Below are 11,381 nucleotides of genomic sequence, written 5' to 3'. Positions count from 1 at the left end.
TAAGCGTGATGAAGGGCAAAAATGTACAAATGTACAAATTTGATATTTTGCTCACATTAACATTCAACTACTTACATACGGTATCATTGTTCGATAATGTCTCACAATTAGAGCATACCAGTGCTTTTTGTTGTTATTAGTGCATAAAATGTATTATGAAAACAAGATTAACCTCAAAAAAGTATTCATATTTAGGTAATTAAACATCTTTGTTGAAACAAGAAGTATACAATAGTCCGCCTCAGGAGAAGAGGATAATATTTACAGTTAATTAAAAATACAATAGAGCTTGATTTTTTTAAATCAACAATTTGAATTGAAACAAAACAGTACAACTTTCCTTGTTGTTTTCCAGAGTAGATCAGACCAAGAGACAGGATGACAGCTACTAACCCAATACAAACAACCAAGTATGTTGTAAACAAGTAGACAGACTACAGTAAAGGAGAGACTTTTATTTTTAAATGGCCTCTGTAACCTTAACCCGTTGCAGAAATTATTAAAAGGTGCTTGGTTCACGTCCCCCGGTTAGAACAGGAAGTTGAGGACGGTCATGCTTTGTGAGTAATTTAAGGTTGGATCATCATCAGTGGAAAACATCCAAGAAGAACATGGAGAACATGGAGAACATCAGGGCTGCCTCGCCAGCCAACAAGCAGTTAGCTCTAGAAGGTGGAGCTGTAGTGATTGGAGTGCTTGTAGTGCTTGGAGTGTCTAAGGATAGAGAGGGTTCCATTAGCTAAGTACGGCAGGTCATGCTGTATATGTATGCTACATATGTGAACATGCATGCTGCATATGTAAACATGCATGCTACATACTGTATGGCAACATGCATGCTACATACTGTAGGTCAACATACATGCTACAAATGTAAACATGTGTGCTACTGAGATGCAGTCTTACCTCTGTTGCAGGTGAAGGATTCCTGGAACTGACCCATTAGCGAACTGGTTTTGACTGTGGCCAGTGCACTGGAGCTCACGTTACCTGCGGTAGAGCATGAAAGACTGTTTTAGTGGCTGTGTTTTATGTCTAAGCCCAACAGAGCAGATCTTGCTCAGGGCTCTTTACTTTATACTAAGTGGGATAAGCATATTTGTTTTAAACAATATAATAAATGAACATACGATTATAATTAAAAGCGATGGATTTGCACAATACACTTTTGGTTAATTGCAGATGCACTTATATTTCATTTATGAAGACCTCTCCATTTTCAAACAGTGGCTGACATACAAGTGCTGGAGAGGATACCACTTTGCACAACTGGAACGAATTAACCAACCGAACTGATCTATATTGTGTTTATTTGGCTCAGCAATAAGTTAAGTGTAACATTTCTGCCATGTGTTTTCAGATAATTCTCAGAGAAGCCATCAGTCTGATAAACCAGTCTGTTTCACCTTTTCTCCTCTCTCCCTCCCTCTCTCTCTCTCTCTCTCTCTCTCTCTCTCTCCCTGTCTCCCTCTCTCTCTCTCCCCGTCTCCCTCTCCCTCTCTCTCTTGTTCTCTCACAGCTCAAAGACTGTAAGAAGTCAGACAAGGCCAGCCTGTGCTATAAGCAGAGGTGATATACACTGCTCTCCCCCTCTCCCATTCAGCTGGAGGACTGCAGGTTCACACACAGAGAACTTCGCGTCAGGTTACAATGTGTCTTTTCATTTTTTTTTTTACCCCCATCCCCATTGAAAGGGCAGAATTGTTCACTGCTTTGGACAATTGCAGTCCACATAATGTAGCTGCCCCCCGAGAACAGGGAGGGCTTAGGCTACAGGGGGGCAACAAGGGCAACAAACATATATGGAGGAGAGGATCACCACAGCACACTGCAGATGTGCCAACATAGAAGACCAACTGATATATGCTGACAGAGCACACATTAATCATTTTCATCAGTGAATCTTTGTCAAAAGTTACAAGGTATTTGTGCCATTTGTCCCACCCTGAGCCATGGGGTTAGTGTGTGAAATCTGAGTACTAGCTCCAGGAGGACCAGTGATTCAGAGAATCCTGTGGTGATGGAGTTAAGCTGGCTCTCAAGGGTTGAGGTGCACATTGTGGTCTCTACTTTGGCAAACATAAAGCTAATACAACTGAGAAACAAATCAAAAAAATTATGAGCTATGAGGGTGTTTCCTGGTTGAGACATCATGAAGGTATTAATACAAAAATGTATGCAAACTTTAGTGAACAAGCTCATGTGGCTTTTTTTTTATAATTAATCTGCACTGTTGCTTATTTTAATTGAATTGTAATACTTGTATTCTACAGAATGGTATTCTATGAAATTGGAATTGGAATGCTTAGATACGAAAAAGTCCCAAAGGAACAACATGTATCAAGGGACACAAAAAGTTAGACTTTTGGGTGTGTGGTGAAAATTGTATTATTCCTCTTGTGGCCTACCCTCCCACAAAACAAGTGTAATTATTTTCACTAGTCAGACAAGGTTTTTCAGATATGCCACAAATATATATATATATATATATATATATATATATATATATATATATATATATAACCATTCTCCAACCAATTCACGAGTCACAACCCAGCCATCTATACTGACAATGACATCCTTTGTGTCACAGGGACCTGAATGTCACACACAAGGGCAAGTCGAAAAACAAAAAAAGTTGGTGGGAAATCAACAGAAGTGTTTTTTTTTTGCTGTGAACACTTAAGGACCAGCTCAGCAGAACACAGCTGATGATAGGCTTTTAATTCCCACCTGTATTTACTTACGAGTCTCAGACACAGAGTGTGTTTACCTAGATAAACTGCTTTGTCTGAGGCAGCTGTGTACAAGTGCAACACAGGTGGGTCACATGACATAACATTACCTGACACCACAAAGGTGACCTGCTGACACCGTCCGTCACTTTCTGGGGAGAGAGACCCAGGCAGGATGGTGATCCTGGAGATGCTCACGTTGAGGACATTCGACACTCTGGTACGGAAGTCATACCTGGAGAACAAAATGGGTACTTTAACTCTTTTTTCTCCACCAAGTGATTAACCTGAGTGACATTTTGTGTTATTTATATTGATATAAATGTGCAGTGAAAGAATATTACTCATTCTTATAGCATATCACGTTTGGAAAGTATCGTCCCTGTCCCTTTTTGCTTCCCTAATCTACACTCAAACTTTAGGTTCAAAATCTTCTTTGTGGTTCCACAATCTAGAACAACCTTTGTAAGATTGACAAAAACAAACCATGTTCACGTTCATGTTTAGTTCAGGTTTAATTTTTTTTAATCACTTTGTGTAATTTAAACTATGCATAAACAATCAGTTGTATAAAAAAAAAGTTAGAGGTAGCAGGCGGAGCAGTTACTGTAACTCGGACCTGCCCTGTACAGAAATGATCTCAGTGCGGGCACATGATGGCAGCACTTCGATCCCATTCAATTCTCTCCATGGGGTCTCCATTATGGAGGATTATCGGGGCCAAAACTAAATAAATAAATAACTAAATAAATGAATGGTTAAATACTTGGATAAATACATAATTAGATTTATTTATACCGACATTTATTTATTTATACTTACATATATTTATTTATACTTACATATATTTATTTATACTTACATTTTGTCATACATTTTGTCATACATTTTGTCAAACATTTTGTCATACTTACATTTTGTCATACATTTTGTCATACTTATTGTCATACTTATTGTCATACTTATTGTCATACTTATTGTCCACGGTGTAACTTGCTTGCAGCAAAATAAATCCGCCATCCCCCGTCACCAAGTCAGGGGGCGGGTTAAAGCCTATGATTGGTGGTTCAACTTGAATTGACTGCTTTTGACTAATTCAAGATGGCAGCACCCGGTGTGGATTAAATAAATGGAATATTTCATGCTACAGTAGTCGAAATGTTGGCTGTAGCTGAGGAGATGGAGGCAACTGCAATTCACATTGTTTTTAAAATCATATTGAGGGCTTCGCTGAGATTATATCAACGGTATCGGCCCTGACTGACACAGACATAGATGAAAATGTGTTCACGATCCTCAGGTAGCAGATGAGGCTGAGTGATGGTCATACATCCTGGAGGTGGTCGTACTCTGTTTGATCTTAGGCTGGCACAATTGAACACTTCGCACTCTCTGGCCTGAAAATACAAAATATTGCGAACCTTTTTCGAGTGTCCAAGCGCACTATCAAGCGACAAATGCAGCAGAGTGGTATCAGGTATTAATAAGAGTAGACTGTGTCTGTGTCAGGGGTATAGGCTAGGTGCACGAAATACTTAGTGTGGGCTGTTTGTTTCCTGTTTAGCCAGGTGTGTTTGAACCTGCCACTATTCTGAATGTAATTAGTGTCTACACGTCCTTCTTTATCGTAACGCTGATTCACTAGGTGCAACACCTAACCAGGTCCGTGTAGACGCTAATTACATTCAGAATAGCGGCAGGTTCAAATACACCTGGCTAAACAGGAAACAAACAGCCCACACTGAGTATTTCGTGCACCTAGCCTATAGATGTTCGGGATCTGGAGAAAGTAATGGGTAAACGTCCCTTGTCATGACTAAAAGGAGAGCTCCAACTATTAACTCTCTAGTCTGAGAGTTGTCATTTGTTGGGGAGCTGTGAGACTCTTTCTCTGAGACTGTTGTAACGTCATTACTGCTTGACTGTCACTATGTTTACAGTATTGTGCCCTATAAAAGATGGTCCTCCGGCCTTCAGAGCGGAGAGAGACATGATTGAGACCTAAGCCTGGTGTTGTGTTGTTTTTTATTGTCAGAGGTCTGGGTTTCTCTCCCAATCTACAGATTGATAAACGTATTAAAATCCAGAACTCAACTGAACGTAGACCCCGTTTATACGGTGGGAAAACGTATATATTTTCATGCGGTTTGGCCTTTCATTTACGAGAAAAAACGGAGGTTTTATCACGGGAAACGATCATTTCTAAAAACTCCGGCCAAAGTGGAGATTTCAGGAAAACTCAGTTTTTGCGTGTGCACTGGGTCAAACGGAGTTTGCGTCATATGCGCCTAAAATGCATTCGTGATGTGAGTGTCCTATATTTACTGTTTACTGATCATGGATGCTGTTAACGTAGTGCTCATTTATACGTTAATGCAAACGCAGGATTGCATTCTTTCAACCCTATAACTGAATCTCTCAACCCTTCCCCAGTGTGTGACTATTGGCTTTAACAATGGTATCCCCTGCACTTCCACCAGTGGACTACGAGTTTTACATTCCACCTTGTCTACCTGTTGTAGCCAAATAAACGTAAAGGACATATCTAGGACTCATAGCCAATTTAATGGATTAGCAGCCTACTTATGCAAACCTACAGGTTTAGCATAGTTATGATGGCGTTTGGGGCGTATATGCGGGTCCATGTAAACAGAAAGTTTTTTGGAAAAAGACCTTGTGTGTACGACGTTATTTTTGAACGGAAGGGCAGAAATATTCTCTATTCTGTAATTACCCGGCTATGTGTAAATGTGGTCTTACTCTTAGTCATCCGTTTATGAAGAGACGGACAAAACACTTTCTTCATCACTGGTGATTCAAAAACTGAGGACATAAGAACCATGCTACAGCGTAACATTCTAATAGCAGCCTGATGCAAACTATGGAAGAGATAGACGTGATGGGGTAACGACAGCGCTACGACCTGGCTACGACTACTACGGCCAGTGCACCCAGTAGGCCACATTAAACCCAACATTTCATAACACTACTAGAAATACTACTAGTAGTAGACGAGTTGAGGGCCTCTTAAATTAAGGATGCAGCCTCACGCAGCAGCTGAGGGTATGTCTTCTGGGACATTCTGGTATCTTGATTTATTTAAATAATGCTCAATAACTTTCATTAAACTAAATCTGGCGCTTGGCATCCATAAACGCCAAAATTCAGTATCCCTCGAGCCTGATCGACTGGTTGAGCCTGCCTGGTGTGTAACACCAATCAGAGGCTTTAACCCGCCCCCTGACTTGGTGACGGGGGATGACGGATTTATTTTGCTGCAAGCAAGTTACACCGTGGACAATAAGTATGACAATAAGTATGACAATAAGTATGACAAAATGTATGACAAAATGTATGACAAAATGTAAGTATGACAAAATGTTTGACAAAATGTATGACAAAATGTATGACAAAATGTAAGTATAAATAAATATATGTAAGTATAAATAAATATATGTAAGTATAAATAAATAAATGTAGGTATAAATAAATCTAATTATGTATTTATCCAAGTATTTAACCATTCATTTATTTATTTATTTAGTTATTTATTTATTTAGTTTTGGCCCCGATAATCCTCCATACTCCATGGGGGGTTAACTGCTCTATCTCTAAGCACATGGCAGTGACACAACTAGTTCTTGGCCGTGTCAGTTCAAATCAAATGCGGAATGTTTACATCTGCTACCGTTGATTATACAGTAAATACGTTGTGAAATGAAACAAAAACACACCACAGTTAAATTTGTATTAGTATTGATTGATTCACATCGATATGAAAGGATTACATGACTAACAACTGGTGAAAAAGTAATATGAAAATATTTGTTCACTGAATTAGCGCATTCTGTCCCAAACAGTTGCGTTGCAGTTTATAAGTTTCAGTTTCGCTTTCAGTATTTCAACGTGAATGAGAGGGAGCACAAGAACTGAGCGTCTAGCAGCGATTATCATATCATAGACATATATGATGCATGTATATGTCTGTGGGCACGATCTCAAGCACGTGCAAAAGTTGTTGTTGTCCAATTTCAATCTAGTTTCGAGAGACACATGCGCGCCCAGTCCAATTCCCAGCGGAATCGAATCGTGTGTCCAGGGGTTTACATCGGAGTCCAGTCGGACTCAAGCTGGACACAATGAATCTAGTTCTGGGGAGTCACATGTGTCCAATATCCAATTTAAATCGGACTGAAATCGGAAATTGGACGCATGTGTCCACACTGGGACTCAGGATTGACAGCTTTTCTTGATTGTCTGAACAGCTTGGTTTGTTTAATTTATATAATAAAGTGATGTAACCCATGACTCTTTTGTTTTTTCACATGTACAATGACCACAGTATGCTCCTCATGCATACTTGGCATTTCACTCTGAGGGTGACAAAATGACAAATGTGTGTTTCCTAATGTGATGGTGCCAATCCACTCCTTTTGACAGCACACATCTGCCAAGTCTACACAGATATGTTGGCTTTGGAGATGGCACAAAATAAACTATTTGAAGCCTCTTGTATTTACTTCCTTGCCAGATCTGTTTTCTTAATCTCTCTCTTTGACAGTACAATAAGGACTTGTTGTCATTAAAAACAAAACATTGCAGACATATCAGAATGATTCAGAGGGAGCAGTGAGATGTTTTTAATGTAACTTGAATTTTACTTTAATTTTACACAGGTAAAGATGTTTAATTGTTTCCTTTAAAGGGAATTGTTGCCTTTAATAAAGTAAACATTGTGCGCTCTGAAACAGCAATATCATACACAGTCAAAGGCTACCTTAGGCGTGACAAAAGCCAAAACTGCAAGATTGACAATTTGTATACTTTCAACAAGGCAAGAAAGTCTTATCAATAGTACTAATAGCTTTAACAATTCATTCTCTAAGTTCTGAAACCTGTCCTCGGTCACTCAATGTGGAATAGTACCATCTGTCCAAACTCTTGTACCATCTTCCCCTTACTGATAGAAACAGTTCTACAGTCAACATAAGTTTCACTCATAACATTGCCCCTTGTTGTCAGTGTCTGCCCATCTGCCTGATACCACTGTTCCCATACAATCACTATGAGCATCCATAGATATTTCAAAACATCAGGCATCATACATCATACCATCTCCTTGTTTATCATCTGCTTGTTTCTATGAATTGAACTGAACTGAAGAGCTGCTTCCTTTCTTATCTCAACCTGTCATCTTTACTTGGCTTGACCTTGCTTCTCCTTCCTACCTCTTTGAAAAACTCCATATCTTTCCACACCATAATTATAGATGACCTCACTCATGTGATTCAATATATACTCTGCCGTACCCCTCAACCCTGGCCAAATTCCTTTTAAAAATTCCATTCCCTGAGCCATCTAACCTTTGCTTCCTGCCGACTACATGTTTCCCTCCAAGTCTTCTTGGTTCGCCATCTGCATGATGCCCACCATTCTGTGCAAGTTCACTTTCCGCTGTAGCGGAGGTACTGATAGTCTGTGGTCTTTGGTTCTCAACCCGCCACTGGACTTCAAATGACTGCCTTGAGCTACTTCTTAACAAGTAGTGATCAGTGCGGGCCCCTGTACTCCTTCATCCAGGCATTTCTTCCTTCCCTGGTAGATCTTCAAGCCTTTCAGTGACGTTTCCGTCCTCCATCCACATACGCAAACCTGAAGAGCTTTCCCTTTATTCCCCAAACTAGCCAAATCAGTGTTAATCCCAGAGCCATCCTACACCCCTGCTCTCACTGAGTTGGGGAGGTATTCTTTTTTTGGTGCATCTACTTGGCTGTATCTGCCCTAGATGCTGCTGGAGTGGGTTTCTAGCCCACAGAAGCCCTAGTGGGGTCTATTCGCTCCTCTATTCCCAATTTCGCAGTATCTTGAGTTTTTGTTTCAGGTGTTTTTACACTTTAAAGACCCAAAAGGCAAATATGCAACGAGCGCATAGTGTGTCCCAAATGATCTGTACATTCAAGTAGCCTGTGTTTTTGATGCTTTTTTAGAGAAATACAATATAAAGACCAATAAAAAAAGAATAGGAAAGACCTGGAAAGAACCAAACACCAAACTATGCATAGAATGCACTTGAATACTGGACTAAAACCTGAATTGTCTTCCGCAAAACTTTGTTGCAAGTCATTAAGCATTTTCTATGACACTAACACCAACTTCATATTGCACTTTCATAGGTATCAGACTCACCTGCTGAAAGATGACACATTGGGAAAAATCTGCTGAGCAAATGGTGACAGTGGGAGAACTGGGGCACAGGCAAGGACACTGCTTCCCTGACGGAGGACCAGTGACCTGTAGATGACTGCAAGGTGACACCAAAACAAACTGGTTGATGCAGGGTTTTACCACGTACTTCAGGAACTTATATGTGTGTGACAATACTGTTTATGTAATATGGAATTAAATTAACCTCAGACATACATTTATGCAGAATTAGCAAATACTATTATTGTTGCGTGTACATTTCCACTGAACCATGCGACAGTGTGAGAGTTCTCTGGAAAGAAATCTCATAGAGAAGTGGTACGTTTCTGGTTATGGTCTATTGAATGAACTGTTTCACAGTGACATGGCTCATACCTGTAAAATCCCCGGCCATCTGCAGGGTAGTGTCAATGAACAATTGTCTTTTGGTCAGGCTGAGTGCGCCGAGCCTGGCGGTAAGGTTCCCAACCACGCAGTTCAAAGCACTGTCCGCAGAACAGGTGGAACTCTGGGACACAAAAAGAAAGGGGAGGAGATGAAGCTCGATGAGGCAGATACTTTCGTTTCTCCCATCACACTCTTTCAGTTCCCTTCTGCAGAATTCATATGATTTCACCTCATGCACCTGTCAATACCTCCCACGTACTTTCAATGTCATGCAATGCAACAACAGATGATCAACACATTATATTATATTTATATTATATTATATTATATTATATTATATTATATTATATTATATTATATTATATTATATTATATTATATTATATTATATTATATTATATTATATTATATTATATTATAATTTAATAGAATAGAATAGAATATATTATATAATATTTTATCTGGCCCACAATGCAATATCTTTAATGCCTTTAATGACTGCTGATAATGTTTTTGGATGGTGGAGTGGTGTGGAGTGGTAGACATACCGCCTCTGTCATATTAAAGGGATTGTAAGCGCCTCCAGCAGCGCTGCAATTGCTGACACGAGTTTCAGTCAGAAACCAGGTGGCCTCTGTGTTCTGTTAAAAACAAAATGCACATACGGTTACCACAGAGGAAAATCACCTTCACTTTTCAGTATCCACAATCTAACCTCCATCAAATCCCACATTTCCTCCAGAAAAACAACTGATTTCAGACCATTTCTTGACCTGACCTGGAAGAGATCCTGTGAGTTTACACCAGATCAAGGCAGATCATATCTGCTGCTGCTATCAGGGTTGACAGATTTTAAATACAAAGATGATTTCTTCCTTACCCTGAGTGTGGAGTTTGTTTGCAGGTTTACTTCCAGGATGGTGTCACTGTAGCTGCCATCAGGAAAGATCTGCTGAGACTGAACATGATATGACATTATAACTCTAATTATATATTTTTAGAATTCCTTTCTAGAGTTGCAACAAGATATGCCTCTTCATGGAACAAAAATCTGGATTCCAAGCATTTTTTATGTGAGACAGATAGTTAGGTAACACATTAGTTAGTCATATTAAGACGTGCCATGATACTCTATTTCCTCATGAAGGTCCTTCTGTGAGACCTGTTAGATTACCTCCGCAATCTCAAAACACACAAGCAGTGTAAATCAGCTCTGAAATGGAGGCTTTAGGTTCATTATTCATAATTTAATTAAAGCCTGATAAGAGATAAAAACTCAGCTTTCTGTAAATACTGTGGGATGGTGCAGCATTTATTCATGTTATTGAACTACCACAGCAGAAATACAGATGTGCCCTGTGATTATTAACAGCAAATAAATCCAATTTCTTTTAATGTCATGCTTGAATTTGAACTACCTGGTGAATGACCCCTAAATGAGCGAAGACACAAGCTCACGATACCAACATATGTCCTTGCAATTTTGAATTTGAATGATTTCTCTCCATGGTGGACTTCTGCCGAAGCTAGATCTCCTTAATGTGTCAGCACCATCTGCGCACACTAGAGAAACATCACAGAACCCAGCACAGAGAGACCAGCGACACGCTCTCCGACGAGCCCTGCCAGCACAAACCCCCTCTCCTCCTCCTGCTCTCTTGATTAATGCACAGCGACTACAGCGTAGAGCCTGTATCTGGTGTCATCTTTTAGTGGCAGCTTTTTAGAGCAACCCACAGCTGAGTGGTGGAGGCTGTTTGTAACGAGTCACGAATGTCAAAGCCAAAAGATCTGGGGCTCTGAAATAGTAATTTGTTTCATTTATTTTGCTGTTGGAACAGATAAGCGTGAGAGGTGTTTTGTGTTTCTGTTTTCTCTGGGTGTGTACTTGATAAACCTGAAATAAGTGTTCATGTGATTCATCACATTCCGTTCTAAATCATTATTATTATCTCACCATGGTGACGGTTCCTGAGACGGTGCCTGTGAAGGTGGCGCTCGCCCTCACCCACTCTGCCCCGGTGGTCATCTCTGCTGAGACGTCTGAACACTGCAA

This window comes from Sprattus sprattus (assembly GCF_963457725.1).
Source record: "Sprattus sprattus genome assembly, chromosome: 1".
In the NCBI taxonomy this organism is placed as follows: domain Eukaryota; kingdom Metazoa; phylum Chordata; class Actinopteri; order Clupeiformes; family Clupeidae; genus Sprattus; species Sprattus sprattus.
The sequence above is the reverse complement of the archived record's forward strand: the minus strand, read 5'-3'. Positions refer to the sequence as shown.